At 41.5% G+C, this 25,753-nt stretch overlaps 1 protein-coding gene across 1 annotated transcript in view; it reads right to left on the bottom strand.

Moving 5' to 3' along the window:
• The window catches only part of LOC129695446 (phospholipid-transporting ATPase ABCA1-like), a 142,230-nt gene extending 118,997 nt beyond the window's left edge, over nucleotides 1-23,233 (bottom strand). Inside the window, exon 1 of the mRNA XM_055632404.1 lies at nucleotides 22,985-23,233. The gene's annotated coding sequence lies outside the window, so the exon portion shown is untranslated. The remainder of the gene's footprint in view (nucleotides 1-22,984) is intronic.
• Nucleotides 23,234-25,753: the final 2,520 nt, after the last annotated feature.

Genomic DNA, 25,753 nt, shown 5'->3' with positions numbered 1-25,753 from the left:
TTCGGAGCTTCAGAGGCTCTGGCCGCAGGCCTGGTGGACGGTAACATCGGGAGCTCGCAGGTCCCTGGTGGGAGATCGCTTTTCGGAGCTCCCGCAACGGCAACTACTCCCGCCGGAATCGCAGGGTTAAATGACTTGGAGCGGGGCCTAACATCGCCCGGCGCGGCTTAACAGCCGCGGGACTTACCTTCGCCCGCCAGGGGCTTTAACATCGAGAGCCCCAGTCGCCTCGATGCTGCCGTTGGACTGCTGGACCGCGGGAGAAGAACAAAGGGAAGAGATAAAACTTTTGCGTTCCATCACAGTGAGGAGGTGTTGGAGATTCACTGTGATGGATGTTTGTGTAAAGTGTGTTATGTGTGGGTCTTGTTTTTTTTGTTGCAATGTTAAGACTGTAGAAAATGCAATTTTGTTCAAACCAAGCTGTTTCAATGACAATAAAAGGCATTCTATTCTATTCTAAGTGCAATCAGAAAATTGTACGGAGATATAGCCTGGAAACAGGCCCTTCACCACATCAAGTCCACACTGAGCAGAGACCACTCATTTTACTTTAATCATACATTAACTAAATGTTTTAATTATCCTCACATTGTACTGACCCCTCCCCCCCCCCCCCCCCCCCCCCCCCCCCCACCCTCCCCTGATTCCACAACTCACCTACACACTAGAGCAATGTGCAGTAGACAATTAACCACCTGGCTAGCAAGTCATTTGGATGTCATTTGTGGAAAACCCATATGGTCACAGGAAGAATGTGCAAACTTTGTACAGACAGCACCCAAGCCCCATTCTCCGGTAATATGAGGCAGCAGCTCTACTAGATGTGCCATTGTGTTTCCCCATTTAATTAAGCACACAGTATCCTGGTTGATCAAAACTTTTGATTCAGGTTCAGCATGGAACAAACATTTCCCTTGGGCTTATTACACCTTTGAAGAAGTTCTGTCATCCAGTTTACAAACTGAATTCTCACTGGTGAAGCCAATTGATTTTCACAGATTTTTGCTAAATGCCAGATAGTAGGATATTTGTTCATTATTTTTCCAAGCACAGCATGTCCCGGCCTCAGCTGAAATTAGGACAAGAACAACAACTAATCACAATGTCCTTGGTTACATTGGGTGGGGTAAAAAAACATTCATACAAAGTAGGCCAATTAGCTCCTTGAGCCTTCTCCAACATTAAATAAGATCATGGAAGATCTGAATATAGTCTCCACATTCTCATCTAACCACAATAAAGTTTCAACCCTCAGTTATATTAAGCATCTCCCTTCCTCTGCGTTAAAAATATTAAGGTTTTCCACTGCCCTTTGAAGAATAATGTTTCAATGATTTATCGCACTTCAGTAAAAAAAAAAAACTCTCCTCATCTTGATTTTAAAAGAGCTTCTTCTTATTTTTAAATAATGCCTCCCTTGTTTTTAACCCATCCAAATACAGTAAACATCCTTTCTACATTCACCCAATCCTCCACCATTCCAGATATCAGTCTTGGCTATCAGTCGGAGGAAAAGTCCTGACCCGAAGCATTGTCCATCAGTCTTAAGAAGGTTTCCAACACAAAGTGTTGTCTGTACATTCCCGTGCACAGATGCCGAGTTCCTTTAGTGGTTTGCTCAGTCTAGTAAATCTTGTCGGAGCTGCTTCCAGCACATTAAGTATCAAAAGCAGTTCACCAAATATGGTCTCAACAATACTCTATATAACTGAAGCAGAATCTCTCCCTTTATATTCAATTTCCTACCAATAAATAACATACTGTTAGCTTTCCTAAATACTTATTGTATCTCCAAAATAATCATGCACATCATGCATCAGGAGGCCCATGTCACTTTATATCTCAGAGCTTAACAAACTCTCACCATTTAGATAATATGCTCCTTCTACATTCATCCTGCCAACATGGACAATGTTCCTATGTACTCCATTTGCTGCATCTGTATTCACTCATTTAACTCACCAATGATTCTTTGTGGCGTCCTTATATCCTCTTCACATCTTACTTTTCTACTCATGTTTGGCTGGTCAGCAAATATCAGTCAAGCCCAACCACCAACCCTCCCATGCCTGATCCTTACTCATTGACATCTACTAGAGCAGAGCAATTTGAGAATCAAGTTCAGATTCAGCTACAACTATCAGGCTGAGATAATAATTAAAGCATAAAAAAAAGATCAAAAAAAATCAGGTTGTGCATTTCTATTGTCATTGGATGTCTCATAGAGCTTTAGAGTCAATGAAGTGTAGTCAGTGTTTTAAGGCAAGGGGAACCGATAGAATAATCCATGATACTGAGATAAAGTCAGACAGAAGATTAAAAAGGCCACATTGGAAAATGATTCTGACCAGCTACATTTCCTATGCGTAATAAATAATGTTCATGAAAATCTGGCTTTTGTTCCAAAGCAAACAAATCTTAAACTTTCTGGTGGCTCCTCAGTCTGAACCAAATAAAAACACACTTCAATGGCAATTATCTTATATTTCCTACCATGAGATGTCCAACTAAAATGTCTCATGACACCCAATTGTCTTAGAACTGAGCACAGAAGCTGTGTGGCTCACCTCCACAATTATTCCTCAGGGTACAGCGAGGCTGTGCTAATGTGAACTGATCACAACCTGGGCTCTTCAGGATAACTACTTCGCAATTATATAGTTAGATTATAGCATCAGCATGCATATTCCAGTGAAGCAGCCCTACATTTAGAAAGAAAGACTTTCCATGATGATTTTTAAATTAACTTTAACAAAAGAGGAGCATTTTAACAGTGCAATACTAGAAAATAGGTAATAGATTAGCTGCATATTATCCACCAATTTTCACATCTATGAAATGAAAATGCAAGTAACATACAATGGCATTAGATAAGCTCCTAATTCAATATCATTCATGTTATACCTGGATTAAACAGTTTCCAATCATAAATCGCATAACAAAATCAGAAAATAAATTCTTGAAATTACCATTGCATGCTAACACTATGTTCTTCTCATCGGTCACCCTTCCAGTGAAATAAATCTTTTACTTCAACACTGCAGTTGCGTTAGACTATGGACTCTGGCATGAACGTGTAGCTCTGCTAAGTTTCAAATAGGCTGTTATCTCACCTGACTGAATTAAACAAACTGCAGTTTATTATCATCTCTTTGCTACTGATAGTAAAGGTACAGTAGATCATATTAAAGTTTCACGAACAATTGGCTGGGGCTAAAAAATACTATTATTTTTTCTTAGGTGATTAAGGGACCAGAGCCATTTGACAGCCAGAATATGATAAAGAACAAAAATCTCAGTGCCAATACTGGCTTCTGAAAGCACCATCCAAACATCCAAACTTGACTCTGGCTTTGTACCTCAAACAAAAAAATGCATAATTTTCAGGCTTTTAAACGTGGTGCAAGCTTTCAGCAAATTTCCGGTTCAATAATAGCGAGGACATAGATGGCATTTAGTAAATGGAATAATTCCGAGCACAATGGGATTCACCCCACCTTTCATCATATCACTGCAGATATGTATGATCCGAACACACGTAAAAGAACGCCAAGGTTTGCTGGAAGCCATGTCGATCTCTGCTAAATTCCTTCATTTTAGAGTCATACTGTGTGAAGCTATGCTGAGGCGATAATTGAACTGGAAGAGCAGCTCTTGATTCCCATCACCGGAAACATTTCCTATTGACAGGGCACCAGCATTTATCGGCCAATGTTTCTTCAGTTTGTGCAGTGGGTTCTTTCACTGTATATTAGTACTGCTAACAACGCCAGCATTTATTGCCCGTTTCGGAGGGCAAGTAAGACATAAGCATATTTGCAATTCATATACCACAGATTTGCTTTCATTTGGGAACTTTTTTTTTGGGAACGGTTTTTTAATATAACATTTCCCTGACTTTGTTATCACCAGTACTGATGATGGATTTTATTTCAAATGTATTTATATACTTGAAATTGAATCCTCTGTTTGCAATGGTGAGATTTGGAAATATCCCCAGATGAAATGGTCCAAATCAAACAAGTAAACAACTATGCTAACATACACTTAACGGAGAAGAGAGCATTAACTCCCTTTAAAAAACCTGTTTGAAAGACAGCACAATGCTACAGTCTCCGTGTTGCATTGGGTTTAAAGTCAACTGTTTACTATGAGCCCGTCCATACTATTTCATTCTTCCTCCACTTACTGGATGACACAATAGTGTCAATTGATATTGATATGTCAGTGAAATCAGTGCCAAGAATTTCCCAGTAATTGACAATGACATAACGCAACTCTGTGGTCACCACCACTGATGACTTCTGTATAATTTCACTTCTAAGTGCTCTTTCCATTACATTTTTTAATTTTTTTTTTTAAACTAAATTAATTTGGCCACATAATTTGGCTTCCTGATCAAAGGGCCAAGATGAAAATCTATATTTAACAGCAAAGTGGTACAATAGAGACAGAAGAAAATGACCGAAATCACTAAGACCAATCAAACTGTCAGAAAAAGGGAACAAACCTTGTTCTGACATCTTCTACATAACTGAAATCCAGGAACAGCAATGATGATGAGATGCAGTAGAGAAAAACAGATTGAGATCTTTGCAGCTTGGTGTCAGGATGATAACCTAATTCTGAAACGCGGGGGTGAAAACAATCCGGTCCCCATCTACCGACCTGCTGTAGAGATAGTTGACAGCTTCAAGTTCCGAGGCATCCATTTCACCAGCAACCTTGCCTGGTCCCTTAACAATAATGCAGTGATACAGAAAGTACATTGGCATATTTACTTTCGAAGGCATTCAAGAAGATTTGGCATGCCCATGAAGAACCTCAAACCTCTAAAGATGTGGTATAGAAACTATTCTAACTACTACTTTTCAGCATGATATAGGGAGTTCTTGAGCACCTGAACCTACTCGGAGTAATGAACAGTTCATCATTTCCTTCCATCAAATCCATCTTCACAGTGCCTCACACCAGGAAGGCTGGAAGTGTCATCAAGGATGCCTGCCACACCGGACTTTCCCTTTTCTCATTCCTACCTTCCGAGGAGCTTGAAAGTTGAGATGTCCAGACAACAGCTTCTTCAACACTCCTATCAGACTTGAACCTGTCACCTCTTTCACGCTCCAATCCTAGAGGGGCTGCCACATACTCTTACTCATAACTCTGTTTCACTTATTCCATTATTGTGCTTTAATATTTTTTGCACTACAATCTCGCACCATTCTGCTGTTTTGCACTCGTCATTGTATTTATTGTTGTGTTTATCATACTGTTTTCTTTGTGGGTGTCATGTGAACAAGGATTTTCTTTGCATGCTGGGGAATTTAACACGTTGATCTAAATCTGAATCTCAGCAATTACTCTGGATCCAAACCACATCTGATTAGTACGGGTGCCAGGGGTTATGGGAAGAAGGCAGGAGAATGGGGTTAGGAGGGAGAGATATATCAGCCATGATTGAATGGTGGAGTTGATGGGCCGAATGGCCTAATTCTGCTCCTATTATTTATGACCTTATCTCCTTTGGGACCCCCACCTTGCTTTGGAAGAAACATACCCATACTGTAGTGGGAGGCATTACCATGTTTTCAAACGCCCTGATACTCCATCCCCCTGATGCAAAGAGTTTTGTTAGCTATTGACAGTTTAGGACACATGCATATTTTATTGACATATTCCCTCTCTATGAAGCCCCAGCACTGTGACACTGAGGAGCTGAATAAACCAGAAATTAACTGTAACATTGTCCAGATACAAAATAACAAGAAATGAAAGTTTAAAAAATAAACTGCAGATGCTGGAAATCTGAAATAAAAATATGGTGGCACTGATGGAAGCTCTCATCAGTTTGCAATGCGGAATAAATGCCCACCATTAGCATTGATGAAACATAAACTATGTTTCTCCTTCCTGACCTGCTAAGTCCTTCCCAATGCATCTGTTATTAGAACAGTTCCAAGTTTGCATAGTGTTGCTTTGGTTTTATTATCACTTCTGTATCTGCGCAACTTCTCATCAGCTCTGGACCATGAGCAATATAGCATGCAAGTGTGAAGAAATTTAAAGCAGCTTAAATGCCAATGATATTTCTATAATGTGGCATGTACCTGTGGTGCAGCAGTACATGATCAGTGACAGTGTCATAACAGACCACGCATTGTCCATATATCATCCAAAATTGGTCACTGTGGTGCCGAATGTCTTGGCCAAGACATTAACAGTGACAAATATTCATTATATGAATATAGAAGTTATCTGTATATCTATTGAAGATCAATTTTGTTTACATTTTTGAGGATGATATGTTATGGTATATTTGTTTTAGTTTCTTTATTCATTGGTTCTCCCTTGCACCTCGATCCATTTTAGAAAACCTCTCTCTTTGGATGTAGCTTGAAAACAACACTAAGTGATGCATATACAACTTGTTACACTTTGACAATACTGACATCTTTCATCTGACGAGTCTGAAGAAGGGTTTCGGCCCAAAACGTTGCCCATTTCCTTCGCTCCATAGATGCTGCCTCACCCGCTGAGTTTCTCCAGCATTGTCTACCTGACGTCTTTCATTATTAGCTTATCTTTCAGATGCTAGATCAAATTACATTGCTAGTTGTTTACCATTAAAATTAATGCCGATCAACACTAATTCAATATCATTAGGGATTTTGACGATAGGATTCCCTTTGAGGTTTGGACAACCCATTGATGAAAGCCTTACTCAGGAAAGCATGGATCAAGTTATTAAGACTGCAACATGCCAAAATGAGGACAATTAGATGATGTTCCTCAAGCTTACATTAGACCTTTTGTTCTATTTGCAGAAGTGACTGTGATCATCCAGATGCCTGCCACAAATTCTCCAGCTCACTCCCACTCCTCTGTCTGTGGTTTCCTGCCTTGTTGTAATGAGGCTCAGGGTCATTGTTCACAAGCCCAAGTTCTTAGTCACATATTCATAGGCAGATGATGCACTTTGCACACATCTGGAGTCAGGGGAAAATGTACAATGAATCAGAAGCTCATATTTCCTCCAGTTTCCATATTTTGACTGCCTCCAAGATCAGTAGATGCAAATCAGGCCACTTTTGCTCTATCTGGAATCACACTGTAACATTTTGAACTTTCCAGCCAGTTTTACGTAATTTAGCTTTATGGCCACATATTGCAGGTACTTAGGACAAATTCACTTGTGGGAGATGGCAGAAGGGCAGCGGAAACAAGTGATCCGCCCTTCCCATAATAATTTGCAAATACTCAAGCTGAGTGTTCATCAGGACAAGAGTCTCGACTGGAAGTCAGAGATGCAGCCACTAATCAGTACAGCCTAGCCCACTGAACTGTGGCTCGCCAGTAATTGTAACAGAAGTGAGACCTCAAAATCAGTCCAAAATATTAAGGACAGCTTGCAATTTCTAACTGTTTTCAAACTGCCCATGGCTTACAGCAACTTACAAAGCAAAGCAGTTACTTTGTGCTTGGACAATGCTCCTGTCAAAACTACCGATCAACGTGTGTTGACAACAGTATTTAGACTATCTATTCATGCCATGTACATGAATGAGTTATTTCTGCATCCAGATTACATTTTGACAATGGATCAGTAATAGCACAGGTGAAGTTAAGGATGTATTTCTATCACATGATGCCCATGATTACTTCCACATCTGGACACTATCACTTGCAGTAAGTTAATTGTATGAATTTTCCACCAATTACTACTCAATTAACTATATCACCAATCTTTATATTTCAGTAAATAAACAACATTCCCACAACTTATCCAAATGTAATGTTTTGCAGAGGGCTTGAAATCATTTGGAGAAAAAGGATGATCAATAATTTGTGTTTTTCAAACCAGCTATGCTAATGATAACTTAGATAAAGATGAAGAAGGGTCTTGACCCGAAATGTCACCCATTCCTTCTCTTAGGGGATGCTGCCTATCCCGCTGAGTCACTCCGGCATTTCGTATCGATCTTCGGTTTAAACCAGCATCTGTAGTTCCTTCCTACACTGATGTAACTTGCTTGGTCATTGATTTTTGGGAAGCAGTCTACAAGGCCAATTTTAAAACATTTTTCGGAGATCCATTTTGAAAAGATAATGGAGCTGCATATCAATTTGACACCAAGCTGGCACCACAAGAAAATCACCTGGGTAGACATTTCACTGAAGATGCACAAATCCCTGGTTACACCTCCCCTAGAGTACTTTAAATCCATTGCACCTTAGGTGTGAAATATTGATAATGGGGAAATTACAACACAGATTTATCTCAAAGGCACCTGAACTCCAAAGGTTAAATTAGGAGGGATTGTACATGCTAGGAATTAAGTCTCTGGAATTTTTTTATTAAAGAGCAATTTGATTTAAAAAAAATCAAGATATTAAGGAGGAAAACGACTGAATAGTTAGGTAAATTATTTCAACTATTATTGATTCTTGAACTAACTTAGAATTTGGAGCCAAGACTTTCAGGAATGAAGATAAAAAACATTTTCATGCACAGAACTGCTTTCTTAATGGGATGTTAAAGAATTTGTTTGACACGAAGGAATATAAATCAATGCAGCCAAGTGGAATTATAGATCAGTTACAGTACTAAATAGTCGAGGTGAGTTAAGGGCCTGTCCCACTATCACGACCTAATTCACGACCTTTTTAGCTCGTGGACATTTTTCATCATGTGAGAAAAAACGACCCGACCTACTTGATGCCACTAGTACCTACGACTAGCATCATGGCCTGCTACGACCTCGTGACGACCATGCTGCGAGTATGAGTCTAGGGCAAACTTGGCAGAGGTCGTGAAAGTGGGACAGGCCCTTTAGGGGACTGCATGGCCTTTTCTTGTCCATTTTTATTATTGTTTTTAAATCTTTATTATACACTAGTTAAAAATGTTTCAAATAAATGTTTTAATCTTTTTGATTGGTGTACCTATAATGGACAAGGAAATGTTGTTTTAAATGTGCAAATAATCCATTTAGATAAGTTATTTCATTAAAGTTGCCCTTACAAAATAGATGGCTAGCCAATTATACTGCCATGATTGTTTAGCTTAATCAAGAAGGAATGGTCACACCTTTAAAAAGGACTGCTAAAAGTTGTAATATTATATTAACCACATTTTGAGGAGGAAAAAAAATGGAAAATGTTGCAAATATTCAGAGTTCAGACAGAGTTATGGAGAGAGAAAGAGTTAATGGTTCAGGCGAAAGACTTTTCATCAATCTGAGCTGTAACTTCGTTTCTCTCTCCACTGATGCTGCCGGATCTGCTGGGCATTCGATTTTTATTTTGGTTTTCATTATTTGCAGGGGTTTTTTTAAATCCTTGGGGGAGGAGGATGCCTATGTTGTGTACTTTCTGTTAGAGCGTAGTCAGAATTTTAAGTTGATTATTAACCATGTCAACAATTTGAGATTACAAATTAAGCTACTGAAGCATACGAGTGTTATGCACAATTTCTGCTTTAATGTACCAGTGCTTGTCTACTAAAGAGTGATTCCTTAAAGTCTCAGACCTGATGATGCCAAATTGTCTGCCCAATGAAAGGAATGAAACAAACATTGAGATCCAGTCCCTTCCTTACAAATGTGGCCACTCCACCACAGAAATCAGTCCAGAAATACTGTCATTGGACAAAACTTTCCTTGGCCTCCAGAATCCAGTGGTAGCATTGAGAAGTTGCTGAACTTTTGGAAGTGTGGTCTTCTGGATTTGACAGTAGCACGAGGCCCCTACTGCTCTCTTTCAAAATCTGATGCTTCACTGCAAAAACACAGTTCCTCAAAGAGCAACCGATGACAGGCATTCCCAGGAGAACAAAGGGCTTACTTTCTAGGCAATGCTCTGAAGAGGGCTGGAGTGAGCGATTGATGGCAGAGCCACAGGAAACTGGACCATTGGCATGAGGAGAATTGCACAATGGCCGACATCACTTCATGTGTGCCGATCAATAAAATTGGGTCATATGAATAATGCAAGTTGCTCAGCTGATTTTCTGAAGTGATGCAAAATGATATATAAACGGAGGGAAAACATTCCCATTAGTGGATTGTTTAAGGAACGGAGGCACAGCTTTAATGTTTAGGGCAAAAGACACAAAGGGAGGAAATCCTTTTTTGTAGAGAGTAATTTTGCACAGGGTGTGTGGGCCTGTCCCACTGTGGGGACCTAATTTGCGAGTTTAGGAGAGTGTCATGGTCTTGTTGTATCGCTGAAGTAGAACACCTCCTACAACCTCCTTCGACTGTGTAGAGAACCTCCTACGAATATGTAGAAGACCTCCTACGACCACATAAAAGACCTCCTTCGACTATGTTGAAGACTAGCTTCGACTATCTATGATTTACTCGCCGATTCTCACAGGAAAATTGGACGCCGAAAGTGGAGAGTGAAGACGACCACCTTTGACTATACTAACACTATCTACGACTACCTTTGATTTACTACAAATAACATGCCAACCTACTACGACCTACTTTGACCAAACCTACGAGTAAAGCAATATCGATTTTTTCCATGCCGACCAATTTTTACTCGTGGACAATTTTTCAGCATACTAAAAAATACTCCTTAACACCACACATCTACAGTAGATAGATACAATAATTGCTATTATAATTTAAAACTGCGCCCAACCAAACAGCAGCTGGTTTCAACAGTCTGGGTTAAATTCACTGGCCATTAATCCTATTATTTAACGCTGTGAATAAAATATGCTTTTGTGCATCCCGACCAAACGGAGGCCACGAGTATGCGGGAACTTCTCTCGAGCATGCAGGAGAGTTACTGTGCTCCTAGGACCACGTGTCGATCATGCTGAGAGTTTGTGTTGAGCTCAAACTCTTCTAAACTCGCCAATTAGGTCCCCATAGTGGGACAGGCCCTTGGCACTGCTTTTTAAATGTGGCAGAAATGGAGTCAACACCAGCTTTGAAAAAGGGGAATGGCACTCAAGGGAAAATAATTGACAGGGTTATCAGGTAATGAGAGGATTATAACAATAAGAGAGCTCCACCACGAGTTGGCATTGAGGTAATAGGACAAAAAGTCTTTGTGTCCAAAGGTAATTCCACAATTCTATTTAACTCCAAAATAATGCTGTTCATCTATTTAAAAGACATCATGGGATGTCTCCAATGTGTCCTGATCAATACGCATGCCTCAACCAACACAAGAACCCCCGTGGATTTTGAAGCAACAGCAACAAAGAGAAGCAGGAGAAAGCACTGATTGGCTCTAGCCAGAGTGGGAGGAGAGTTAGAAGTGAGTCAGAGGGGGAAAACAGTTTAAAAAGGAGGAATTTGGTTTGTAAATTGGTAAATTAGGCAATTTTTCAGTCAATATAAGCAGGACGGCTCTTAGGGAGCAGCAGTGAGGGAGCGGCCTTGTGTGGGATGTGCCTTGGGAGTCTTTGGCTTGAGAGTCTTCGGCGAGGAGGCTGGGGAGAGGCGGCTATGCAAAATACAGGAGAGGGAAAGACGAAAAAGGAGATGTCAAGCAAGCTGATTCAGTGTGATGCTTGCAGTATGTGGGAGGTCAAGGACACTGCTGGTGCCTCCGGCTGCTTCAAATGGGAGAAGTGCATCCAGCTACAGCTCCTGAAGGACCGTGTTGGGGAACTGGAGAAGCAAGTGAATGACCTCAGGTTCATCCGAGAAACTGAGTCGTTCCTTGACAAGTCCTACAGTAAGATTGTTACACCTAAGGTACTGGAAGAGAGAAGGTGGGAGACAGTGAGAAAGGGAGGGAAACAGGGAATGCAAAGGTCCCCGGGTCTTGTACCTCTTGTGAACAAGTTCACACACTTAGAAGCTGTCGAGACAGAAGACGTTATCACACTGAGCGGTGGACTGGCTTGCAAAGCAAAAAGGGCTGTTAAGCCAAAACCAAAGAGGCCAACGTCAGGCAACGCTATTGTAGTTGGAGAGTTCATTAGGAGAGGTACGGACAGGGGTTTCAGCAGGAACAGACGGGATTCGAGGATGGTGTGCTGCCTTCCTGGTGCCAGGATCCAGGATGCCATGGACAGAGTGCAGAAAATCCTCAAGGGCATAGATGAACAGCGGGAAGTGGTAGTGCATGTTGGCACAAACGATGTTGGAAAGGGGGAAGATTATTCTGCAGCGTGACTTTTGAGAGCTCGGAAAAATGCTGAAAAGCAGGATCTCCAGGGTTGTTTTCTCCAGTTTGCTTCCTCTTGCTGGCATGAGCAGGAACAGGGAATACGGGACCTGAATGAATGGCTGAGGAACTGGTGCAGGGGGCAGGGATTTAGATTCTTAGATCACTGGGATCGGTTTTGGGGTAAAGGGGAACTGCACAAAAGGGACGGATTGCATCGTAACTGATGGGGGACCAGCATTCTGGCAGGCAAGTTTGCGACTGCTATACAGGTGGTTTTAAACTGAATAACGGGGGTGGGGTGTCAAATGAGATAGTCAAGGATGGAGTTAAAGGGAAAGAGAGTAAAGGGATGGTTAATGACCCCAGAATTAACCGGAAAGGAAGCTCACAAAGGGATAGGAGAGTATGGCCAAGTGTAATAGGGATCGATGTGAAAGGTGAGATGCGTAAGGAATTAAAAGTATTGTATATGAATGCGCAAAGTATAAGAAGTAGATGAGCTTGAGGCTCAGTTAGAGGTTGGTAGATATGACATTGTGGGGATTACTGAGACGTGGCTGCAGGAGGATCGGGCCTGGGAAATTAATATTCAGGGTTATACATCCCATAGAAAGGACAGGCAGGTGGGAAGAGGAGGTGGGGTAGCCCTGCTGGTGAGGGATGGAATTCAGTCCCTTGCGAGGGAAGACATAGGGACTGATGAGGTATAGTCACTGTGGATTGTGTTGAGGAATTGTAAAGGCTACCACTAAGCCAGCCATTAAAATCTACGCTAAAAATCTTCCAATCCGAAAGCCGAAAAATTCCGAATTACGAAAAGTGTCTGGTCCCAAGGCTTTCGGATAAAAGGTTGTGCACCTGTACTTCAAAAAGTAACACCCCAGTTGGAAAGCACCATGGGCTGTCTTGCAAGATAATGAGTACTGTATACAAGCCTATCATTTTTCACTGAGATTCACATCTTCAGTTCAGATGTACAGGCAACTATAGGCACCTTAGCAGGCACCGTTTTTCAATTGGTAATCTTAATTTTCATCAAATTAAAAATAATCAATCCACTACCAACACATTTTAAACAATTGCTTTCTTTCCAAAAATAATGCTGCAAATCAAGGCAATGGTCTTGTCTTGCTTTGTGGAAATGGCTGGATGAGTGTGGAAAGAGGTCATGGGATGATTTGCAAACATATCAGATCTGCTTTCCTTGTGGATGTACAAAAGTTCTAATCTAAGCATTTAAGTTTTAAGCAACCAATGCTGTTATCAAGCTTTGATTGTGTAATTATCACACATAGCTGCTTAGTTATCCCAAGCAAGTTAAGGATTGCTTACAAAGGTCATAATTTAAAGCAATCTGGAGTGAGTGTTTGTGCCATTCTGTCATACCTCAACTAACCTATAATCAGGAATTCAGAAAACATACAGACTTACAAAAAATTATTAACATAGCTGTATACACATGTAGATGCAATTAAATAATCTTGTCTTCTTTGCGTTTAATAAAATTTGCATTTAATATAATTAAATTATCTTCTCTTCTTTGCGTTTTCGGATTGCATTTTATCCAATACCATCAGGGAGTCCATTAGCAGCAAATTTTCCTGCCTCAGTAATTTACTTCATGATCAAATTTGTTACTGTGCAGCAAGATACTTATAACTCTGAGTGAGACAGCTTCCAGTGTATTGTAATAGTCTCTCATCTGGCGGATCATATAGTCCAATTTAGCTATGGACAAATGCAAAGCAAGTCTAATATTCTATTACTGTAAAGAGGAAGTGCAGCATTGCCCAAGACATTATCGCCACTGTGGAATATCTCAACTGCGCATTCATTCAAGTGGTTAAAGAATCATGGGATCTGATGGCAGAGAGGAGGCCATTCTCCTCATTATGCCTGTGCTATCGCTTTGAAAGTGCCTTCTGCCATTACCCTTTCCACATCTGCCTGCCCTGGAAGACATCAATAGCTTCCGTTGCCTGCGGAAGGCATCCTGCATCCTAAAGGACCCATCTCACCCCGCACATCACTTGTTTGCCCTTCTGTCCACAGGAAAGCACTGCAGGTCCATCAAAGCGCACACCACACAGTTTCAAACAGTGACGTAACAAACAGTTTCTACCCCAAGGCCATTACCACACTGAACTCTGCACTGAAAGCCCCTCCCCCAGTAAAAAAATTGCTGGAGAAACTCAGCGGGTGAGGCAGCATCTATGGAGAGAAGGAATAGGCGACATTCCAGATCAAGACCCTTTTTGTGAAATGAGTGTGACACTCACCTGCTGAGTTCCTCCAGCATTTTTTGTCTACTTTCAATTTTTCCAGCATCTGAAGTTCCTTCTTAAACAACCCTCCCCCCCCCTCCCATGTCAATATTTATACTGTACAATACCTACCTTTGTGCAATACTGATATATTCCTTTAAAATATCTATTATTATAATACTCTTCTGTGCAATATCTTATATTCTGACAATGACCTCCTGAGTGCAATATCTTATATTCTGGTAAGGGTGCATATGTAGGCATAATGTGTATGATACTGTGTGTATATGTCACAGCATGTGCATGCGAGTATGAACAATTTTTATTTTTCTCACTATTTTGCTGTTATTTTATTGGTATTTTTTTATCTTGTACATTTGAGCTCCACTCAGGAAGTGTGCCTGAATTTCATTGTATGCACCACAATGACAATAAAGTAATAAGTAGAGTTAAAAAGAAACAGCAACTTTTTTTCAGTTTAAACCCAATTTCCTTTAGAAGAGAAAAATATTGTGCTAGAGAAGCTTGGTGAGCAAAATATCGTCTGTTCTTTTCCCTCTACAGAAGCTGCCTGACCTGTTGAGTTACTCCAGCATTTAGTTTCTTCGCAAAAAATTCCAGTATCTGCAGTTGCTTTCAACTTCTTTAGAAAGTTACTGGTGTTTCTTTCACTGTGATATTTCGATTCATAATAACTTCACCCTCAAACAAATTGATTCTTCATCTGCTCTTTGCCAATTATCGATGTTCTCTAATTGTCAAACCATCTGCCAATATAAGCAGCTTCTCAATGTATACTAAAGCAATTCCCTTCACAATTTTGCCCAATTATTAAAAAAATTGTCTCAACCCTCTTCCCAGATCGGACGGAAACAATTCAGGCTGAATGCAATAAATGAGACCCAACTAAGATTTAAGTCTCAACTGGTGTATCGTATTCAGTTCAAGACTTACAGTATCATCATTGCTTTTGTTCACCATTGTTCTATCAAAATAGCTAAGATCTCCATGTGTCCTTTTTAAGCAGCACTCTCAACTCAGCCCTACATTTAAAAATGTGCACCCTGTGGATCCCTGATCATACTCAGACTGTGTGTATTATGGCTGTATGAGATTTGAGGGAATTGTGCAAGAAGTAGAATAAATCCATTCATCCAATAAATCCATAAATCAGTGCAAAATAATCCCATCTTCATCTGGCAAAATTGTAAAAAGGGAGCAGCACAGCGATGCAGCAGTAGAATTGCTGCCTTAGAGCACCAGACACCCAGGTTCGATCCTGACTACAGATGCTATCTGTATGGAGCTTGTATGTTTTCCCCGTGACCAAGTGGGTTTTCCCTGGCTCCTTCAACATTCCAAAGATGTACTATTAATTGTCTTAGTTAAACATTGTAAATTGTCCCTCGTGAGTAGGACAGGGCTGCTGTATGTGGATTTTTGGTTGCCGCACATTCGGTGGGCCGAAAGGCCTGTTTCCGCACTGTATCAGTAAGTCATTTACCAATCTACTAATCCATACATGTTGACAAATGAACCAGACAGGAGGTCAAATCCCAGCAATGCAGCTGGTAAACATAAAAGGCATTAATTAAATAAATACAATTTTTAACAGTGTCCGTGCTAGTGATCATGAAGCTACCCGACTCTCAGATATAACATTTCATGTGGTTCATTATTGGTCTTTAAAGATGGATTCTGGTGGAGAGAATCACGAGCATGACATGTCTCATTCTTAACTTCCCAGAAACCTACCTAATTGCCAAGAAGGCAGATGCCACCACCTTGGCAGTGAGGCCCACAACAGTGAAAGAATAAAAAGGAGAAATAATTGTGGTTCTGTGAGTAAAGAAATACTCTCACCTCATTTGGTTCAAGACTGACTTCATCAACTTAAGGACAGAAACCTATGCTGCCACTCCAACACAGTGCTGATGGAGCACTGCAGTATCAGAGACACAGTCATCAGGATGGGATCCAGAACGAAGGCAAATACGGCTGGCAATGTAAAATTCCAATGTAATATTATAATACCCATTACATTTTGTAATATTGTTTTAATTTAATTGGCATAAATCATGAAAGTATTCCAATATATTTCTTGTTCATAAAATTAAAACAATTAAAAAGTTCTACGCCAAGTTTATTTTTCAGAAAAATAACTAAGTAAAATATCATTGTTTTCTTGAAGTTGTTCCCAAAATAATTATATTTCTACATACACCATGGAATGTTTAACTGCAGTTGCATGTGGGATGCCTCATTGGAATGAAAATAAGATTATCATAGTTGGTAAAATGTTCTATAAACCTATTGAAATATAAAATGGCAGATTGAAAACTGCTAGTCAGCAAATTAAACCTGGCACAAATAGTCACTGCACACCTCAACATCATGCCCACAGTACTTTCTTCAGCAAAAAAAAAAATCAAATAATCTCCTGGGAAAGGTGAAAGACAGATAAGAAAATTCTAGGCCAAGGCAAAAGCGATATAGTTCTGGGAAAATCCTACCAGCTCACTGAAACAAGTAAAATAAACTATGACCATGAGCTACATACCCAAACAATTTATATATATTTTTCTCTACTATACAAAATTAGTCACAACAAGGAAATCACCCAACTCTATTTACTGTTACAGAAAATCACCGCTCATCACACAATCTACTAATTTATTCCACATGTTGAAACCCCTTGTCAAAAGAACAAACCTTCTTATGCTTCTGTGGCATATGGCTCATTTTCTGTAAGCTGCCCAATTGAGATAGTCTGCCACAAAGACATAGAACACAGAACAATACAACACAGGAACAGACACTTTAGCCCATGATGTCTCTGCCCCACATGATGTCAACATAAACTAATCAATTCTGCCTGCACACGATCCATATCTTTCCATTCCCTACATATCCATGTGCCATTTGAAATTTCTTAAAACACTGTTTCCACCAACATTCCTGGCAGTGTGTTCCAGACACCTACCACTCTCTGTACAAAGAACTTCCCCATACATCACCTTTAAACTTTCCCCCCTCATCTTAAAGCTATCCCCACAAGCACTTGACATTTCTACCCTGGGTAAAATGACTGTACTCTATGCTTCTCCTATTTTTATAAACTTCTATCAGATCTCCCCGAAGCCTCTACACTCCAGCAAAAATAATCTCAATAGTGCTCAATCTCTCCTTACAGGCAATACCCTCTAACCCAGGCGGCATGCTGATAAACTCTTGCATCCTCAAAGGACTTCATATCTCTGTAATGGGACACATTACTCCAAATAAGATCTAACCAAAGTTGACACAGGATGTTTACCATTTTAAATGCTTCAATTAATGGTACTTGGCAGTCTTTTTGAATTCATTATGGATCAAAATTGGACATGGAATTCCAAACCTAATCTGGGCTTGTACTAGCTAGTTAAACTCTGGTTCTTTAGTTCAATACTCCATCTTCCACACCACTCATGGCCTTTCTTTGCTTTTACCTTTGATTTCTCTGCAAAGGTTGTACAACATGTGACACTTGTTCATTATCCAAACTAGGCCCCTTTCTTGCATGAGACAAACTGCATGCTTGGTGTGCAGATGCACAGCATTTTCCTTCAATTTAAGATTTCGTTTTTGCTTATGTTCTACTGAAAACCTGAATCATGACTTTGTTACCACTAGATTTAATTATTTCCATACACTCGTGACTAGCATCCTATCGTGCAACCTCCTTGAGCTTGAGCATACCCAAAAGTCAGTTACCCAAACATAACGTGCTCAAATTTTCTTCACCCCAGAGCTCACTGATCCACTCCAAGGGCTTACCCACCCAATTACTGTAAACATCTTTGGCCCCACAATCTTCCAAGATCTCTGTTATAAGGAGATACAGCATGGCAACGGACCCTTTGGCCCACCAGGTTCATGCCAAACATTTGGTTTAGTTTATTACTGTTGTGAGTACCAAGGAACAGTGTAAAGCTATGTCTGGATGCTATCCAGTCAAAAAAGCTATGCATGATTACAATCAACCCGTTCACTGTGTACAGATAAAGTACACAACATTTAGTGCAAGATAAACTCCAATTAAGTCCAAATAAAGCTAGTTCAAAAGGTCCCCAATGCCGAAACGGGAGGCAAGACCGCACTCTATCATCAACCGTCCATTATAATAAATCTATATTAATTCAATTTTTCATTCTTCCCACATTCCCATCAACTTCTTCTAGATTCTAGCACTCATCTATCCGCAAGCATCGCTTTATAGTGGTCAATTAACTTTCCAACCTATACATCTTTGAATGCAGGAGGAAACTGGAGCAATTCAATGCAAACACACAAGGTTGCATTGATAACATGCAAACTCCACACAGAAGACACAATGTCAGGACTGAACCCATGTCTCTGAAGGTGTGACCAGCGCTTTTTAATTACAAATGAAAGCTGAACTGTATTCCAAAAGTTCTCTCTTTCTGTCCATGTTTTGCTTGGGATACACTGCCACTGACAACAGCTACAGAAGATTTGTTTCCCTTAAATCGCCCTAACTCCCTCTCTTACTTTACAATATCCAATGCAGCAATATCCAATACAATAAAACTCATGCAGGTACAGCAGGCAGTGAAGAAAGCAAATGGCATGTTGGCCTTTATAACAAGAGGAATCGAATATAGGAGCAAAGATGTCCTTATGCAGTTGTGCAGAGCCCTAGTGAGACAACACCTGGAGTATTGTGTGCAGTTTTGGTCCCCTAATTTGAGGAAGAATATTCATGCTATTGAGGGAGTGCAGCGTAGGTTTACAAGGTTAATTCCTGGGATGACTGGACTGTCATATGCTGAGAGAATGGAGTAGCTGGGCTTGTACACTCTGGAGTTTAGAAGGATGAGAGGGCATCTCATTGAAACATACAAGATTGTTAAGGGCTTGGACACGCTAGAGGCAGGAAACATGTTCCCGATGTTGTGGGAGTCCAGAACCAGGGGCCACAGTTTATGAATAAGGAGTGAGCCATTTGGAACGGAGATGAGGAAACACTTTTTCCTCACAGAGAGTGGTGAGTCTGTGGAATTCTCTGCCTCAGAGGGCGGTGGAGGCATGTTCTCTGGATGCTTTCAAGAGGGAGCTCGATAGGACTCTTAAAAATAGCAGTCAGGGCATAGTCAATATAGCAGAGTCAAGTCCAGAACAAGGGGTCAGATGAGGAAAACATTTTTCACACAGAGAGTGGCGAATCTCTGGAATTCACTGCCGCAGAAGGTAGTTGAGGCCAGTCCATTGGCTATATTTAAGAGGGACTTAGATGTGGCCCTTGTGGCTAAAGGGATCACGGGGTATGGAGAGAAGGCAGGTACGGGATACTGAGTTGGATGATCAGCCATGATCATATTGAATGGCAGTTCAGGCTCGAAGGGCCGAATGGCCTACTCCTGCACCTATTTTCTATAAGGGGAGAAGGCAGGAACGGGATACTGATTGGGGATGATCAACCAAGATCACATTGAAATTAGGGTTTTGGTCCCATAATTTGAGGAAGGACATTCTTGCTATTGAGGGAGTGCATTGTAGGTTTACAAGGTTAATTCCCGGGATGGCGGAACAGTCATAAGCTGAGAGAATGGAGCGACTGGGCTTGTATACTCTGGAGTTTAGAAAAATGAGAGGGAATCTTATTGAAACATACAAGATTATTAAGGGTTTGGACACGCTAGAGGCAGGAAACATGTTCCCGATGTTGGGGGAGTCCAGAACCAGGGGCCACAGTTTAAAAATAAGGGGTAAGCCATTTAGAACAGAGACGAGGAAATACTTTAACCACACAGTTGTGATTCTGTGGAATTCTCTGCCTCAGAGGGCGGTGGAGGCCAATTCTTTGGATATTTCCAAGAGAGCTAGATAGGGCTCTTATAGATAACGGAGTCAGGTTATTTTGGGAGAAGGCAAGAATGGGGTACTGATTGGGGATGATCTGCCATAATCACATTGAATGGCAGTGCTGGCTCGAAGGGGCGAATGGCCTACTCCTGCACCTATTGTTTGTTGTACCGAGGCTTCCGGCTGCCCATGGGGCCGAGGTGCCACTTCCCCGGCAGGGCTACCAGCCCGACGACCCATGATTTGCTGAATCTGCTGAAAATGTGGTAGTTTACCGATGGTAGCAGATAGGGGCGGAAAACCCGGGGGGGGCAGAGAAGACATCTCCCCCCCCCCCCCTCCCCCCCAAGTTTTTGTAATTCCGATTTTAGAATCTATCTTACCCTGATAGTTTACCGGATGTTATCCTGGAATGAGTTTTCCCATCCTACGGAATATTTTTTTTTTTTTCCCAACCAGAAATAACCTCATTAAAAGTATTATTAAAAAATTGTATTTGGCTGACAGCTGTGGCTAAGTTACGAATAACCTTGACGTTTGAGCTGGAAATCTGTGGGGTCAAGATCCAACTTGAAGCCTCGAGTAGGCAGGCTAATACAACGAGGTGGGAAGAGCGCCACATTGCCAGAAGTATTACCATTCAGATGAGATGTTATACTGGGGCTCATTAGTCTTTCTCTGCTTAACGTACAGATCACATCGCAATATTTCAGAGAACACGTGGTAATTTTCTATGTGGTCCAATCTTCATTCTTCTCACAATATTACAGAATACAGATGATTATTATCACAGTGTTATTTCTGGGACCTTGCTGTGAATAGATCAACTCTCATTTTGACAGTACAAAAGGGACAATGGAAAAATGTGATCATGGCTGCAAAACCTTTTGGGAAATTGTGAGTGATGTTCTATAAATGCAAAATATTCTTTAAAACATTTTTTGTTCCAATCAATCACCATTTTGGTTGTTCCAATGACAATGCGTTGTCTTCATCTGAAACCAGTATCTATCCCAATCGTAATGTTACAGTTTGAAATACAACCACCACCATTTCAGATAGTGTATGGTCAATGCTAAGCTTCAGCTATGATCCAGGTACAAACTCAGGAAAGGAACATTTGCATGGCCATTACAGATAGTTATTTGGAGAGATGATGGGTTCAGCGAGTTAAATAGCTCTTCAGTTTGTTTTAAATACTTGTATCACCGAATCAATGGACAAATACATGTTTGCATACAAGTACATAGTAAATCATTTGGTAAAATTATAATATTAGACAATTTATTATAAATACCAAATAATAATTCTTGGGGCTTTACTTAGCAAGTCTAAATATTATTTATTTGCAGTTTTCCCCATTCACTTACATTGGCAAAATCATGGTTTTTAAATGGCTTTTCAAATACTTTATGAATTGCTCAACGTTAAAAAAAAGATTTAACTGAGGACTTTCCCACGCATCTACTCAGATCCCAGGAAGGGAGTGCAAAATTATTCCCGGACAATTGTAAAACATGGATTAGAATGTGCACATTCTCAGCATTGTCACCTGTGATCCTCAATCTCTCTTTCCTTTCTTTATATAATTGTCTTTTACTTTAGAACGCGACAGGCATCTTGAAAAAAAACCAATAACGCAAACATTGACCAGCAGCAAACCACGTGTCTGGTTACTAAATTGATCAGGGGCTGTGCAACTGGCAAAACCCGATAAATGATTTAATGCTTCAAGATAGACACAAAATTCAGAAGAAGGTCTCGACCCGAAAAGTCACCCATTCCTTCTTTCCAGAGATGATGCCTGTCTCACTGAGTTACTCCAGCATTTTGTGTCTATCTTCGGTTTAAACCAGCACCTGCAGTTTCTTCCCACACAGTTGCCGCTTCAAGAAATGATTAATTGTAAGAAAGATGCCCCCCTCTCCGCACCAGACATTTTCAAAGGCACTTCAACTCCAGTACCCCTTATACTTAAATACATTCTGTAGTTTCACAAGAAGTTTGCACCAAAGAGGAACTGAGGATATTTTGCAATGGGAATAGAATAAAGAAGGGAAAGCCAACTAAAGTATTTGAGTTACTTTTTCACAGGCTCCTCTTTGCAACTCGGAGTGATTCTATGGAACCACTTTATTCTTTCGACACGACGACATAGCAAGAATTGGTGATATTTATGTCCCCTCTCACCCCGACTGTAGGAACCAAAACATCGCGAAGTGCCAAGCCATTTCCTCGCTAATGCCAACACAGCTTCTAGTTTCATCATCATTAAAACTAGAGGCTGGTGTGTTTTCTTTAAAATAATAATGGCACAGAAACACAAAATGATGAAATGAACTTGGACTGTTGTTCGCAGGGTTAGAAAATGCAGCAAATCATTTCGACCGACAAAGTTTAATTAAAAAACTTCCCACACTTCTGATGAAACAGGGTGCCGATTAGCATGGCTTTGTTTAACAGTGATGAGCACTCAAGAATCAGTAAGCTTTTATCAACCAAATACAACATCTCCATTGTTCTTTAAAACACAATTTAATCCACGCCTTAAAACAAGAAAAAAAATAAAATCCTTTGCATTAATGTCCTTCAGATGGAGGAGAATTCATCCCAACTGAAACAAAAGGTTCCCCTTCCCATTTTAATAGGAGCGATGTTAAAGTTTCTTTGTTTTAAGAAATCCAGCACAAGCGGTAAAAGACGGAATCTCTCACCTTTCTATACAGGTTTGTTTTCAGTCCCTTGTCATTTCCAGTGAGAAGTGCCGGTGAATAAACGCGAAGGGCTGCAGGTTGTACAACCTCCGTTGTGCGTCTGCCTCTCTCCCTCCGTTACAAGCACAAGCGAGGTTTTTTTTAACCTCCAGTAGCTCGCCTACAGCTGATCGAAATCGCGAGGTTACTATCGGTCAGACGCGCTCCCAGCGCTGCAGACTCATATGTTTTGGTGTTCGCTATCTGCTGGAGGAAGCACGTGGTGAGCTGAAGGGAAGGGGAAAGATTCAATCGGTTTTAACCCGGGGTAAAAGTTGCCTCAGCCTCCGAATGTTTGCTTCATTTACTGAGAAATACTTCAGAAAAATGTTGTGGCAATGGTGAGGGGGGAAGAGGAGTGGATAGAACAAGGGAAACATCTCTGCTAATCAGTCCCAGCGTTAGAGGGTTTATCAGCCACCCTGCACATGCAAGACTACGCGGTGCATGTTGCAAAAATACCATAAACATTGTTAATATGCAAGTTGAACAGGGTTTATCGCGGGGATTATATGCCTCCCTCCTCTTATTTTCGATGCCCTTTATGCTGGTCTGAGAATTCAGGAAGTTCAAGTCCTAGGTCTGAAGAAGGGTCTCTTACTCGAAACGTCACCTGCTCTTTTTTTCTCCAGAGATGCTACCTGACCCGCTGAGTTTATCCAGCTATAGGTGTCTATCCTCTGTTTTTATGACATGCCGAAGCCTACGAGGCACGAAACCAAGCAATATTTTGCATCAGAATGTTTGCCTCATTTGGTGAGAAATACTTCAGAAAATTGTAGATAGACACAAAGTGCAGGAGTAACTCAGCAACGTCTCTGGAGAAAAACAATACGTGACGTTGACATGAGGGTTGGGTTCCATCCCTTCAGACGGAAAGTTGAAATTTGAGTAAAATACTTTTTTTATCTTGGAGCAGAGTGTATGATTAAAGGAATTTCCATTCAGGGTTCACAGAAATACAGTAGTGCAAATGAAAGACACGACAAAACCAGAAGATACCTTATGCTGCAAATAAGCCAGCATCTAATAAGGGAACATCTTCTTGCATTTCTTTAACATTGCAAAGCATTTCATAACACATCTCGAGTTCAGAGTCCAACAGTAGACCAGACATGGAGATATTGGGATATAAAAGCAAGTATGTAACACGAACTTTATAAGGCGCTGGTCAGACCACATTTGGAATTTTGTGAGCAGTTTGGGGCCCCATACCTGAGGAAGGATGCACCTGTGTTGGAGAGGAGGTTCAGAGGAGGATTACGTGAATGATCCCGGGGATGATTGGGTTAAAGTATGAGGATAATTTGATAGGGTGAGGTTCTGGGCTCGTACTCGCTGGAGTTTAGAAGGATGAGGGGATATCTTACTGATATCTATTGAATAATGAAAGGCCTAGATAGACTCAGGGCTGCCAACTCTCACGCATTGAGCGTGAGAATCACGCATTTGGCCAAATTCTCACACTCTCACGCTGATCACAAATTTCTCACGTTCTGTCGTGAGAAATTCTGTGATCTACGAAAATGTCAAAACTCATATCAATTGCATGGGCCGCGAGTGTTGGAGAGCCGGGGCCGAGGGAGGAATGGAAGCAGAAGCAGCAGCAGGGATCTGGGGCTGGCGAGTGTTTGCCGGGCTGGCGAGGCGCTCACTGCAGCTCCGGCCATGGAGCAGCCTCAGTGCAACAGTCCTGGGCCGTCGGAGGCGTCGGAAGTGCTTCGTCGCTGCTGTGAGAGTCTCTTTGCCGAATTCGTCCAGGTGACGGCATGGATCAGGCTGTGGCTTGGTGCATCCTGGAGGACCAGGCAGTGAATAAATGTCACCCAGCGCCGCAAGTAAGGCCATGTCCTGCTCCTGGTGGCATTCGGAATTTAAGGATTTGCGGGAAGAGGCTGACAAGAGCGAGGCGGGCGAGCGGCTGACATGAGCGAGGCGGGGGAGTGGCAGGAGAGAGGTACATGGCTGTGGAACAGGGGGGGGGGGCTGGGGGGGGGGGCACTTTGGCAAGACATGTTCCAATATCTCCGGCTTTGGACGAGGCGCTGCTGTGTTCTGAGCAACCTGGTTGAGGATGCTGGAGAGCCGTGACGGAGGGAGGGAGGGATGGAAGCAGAGGCAGGAGCAGATGCATACAGGGATCCGGGACTGGCGAGTGTTTGCTGGGCTGGCAAGTCAATTGCTGTAGCTCCGGCCATGGAGCAGCTTCAGTGCAAGATTCCCGGGCTGTCGGAGGCGTCGGATGCATTTCACCGCTGCCGTGAGAGTCTCTGTGCTGAATTCGCTCTGGTGACTGGCATGGACCAGGCTGCGGCTTATTGCATCCTGGAGGACAACCAGTGGCTGCTGGAAGGAGGTTCCAAGCACTGGGTAGAACCGGTGGAAGATACTGGCCTTCAAATGGGGATGGTTGGAGAAAGCATCCTGCTTGCCTGCTAGATTTTCACTTACTGTAACTGCAGGAAAAATGTTTCCGATGTTGGGAGAGTCCAGAACCAGGGGCCACACACCGTTTAAAAATACATGGTTGGCCATTTAAGACTGAGGTGAGGACAAACGTTCTTCAACCAGAGAGTTGTGAATCTGTGGAATTCTCTGCCATAGAAGGCAATGGAGGCCAATTTGCTGGAAATTTTCAAGAGAGTCACATTTAGCTCATGGGGCTAGCTAAATCAAGGGATATGGGGAAAAAACAGGAAAGAGGTACTAATTTAGATGAACGGCCATGAT

This window comes from Leucoraja erinacea, chromosome 3 (assembly GCF_028641065.1).
Source record: "Leucoraja erinacea ecotype New England chromosome 3, Leri_hhj_1, whole genome shotgun sequence".
In the NCBI taxonomy this organism is placed as follows: domain Eukaryota; kingdom Metazoa; phylum Chordata; class Chondrichthyes; order Rajiformes; family Rajidae; genus Leucoraja; species Leucoraja erinaceus.
This window is presented reverse-complemented; position numbering and strand designations above follow the sequence as displayed.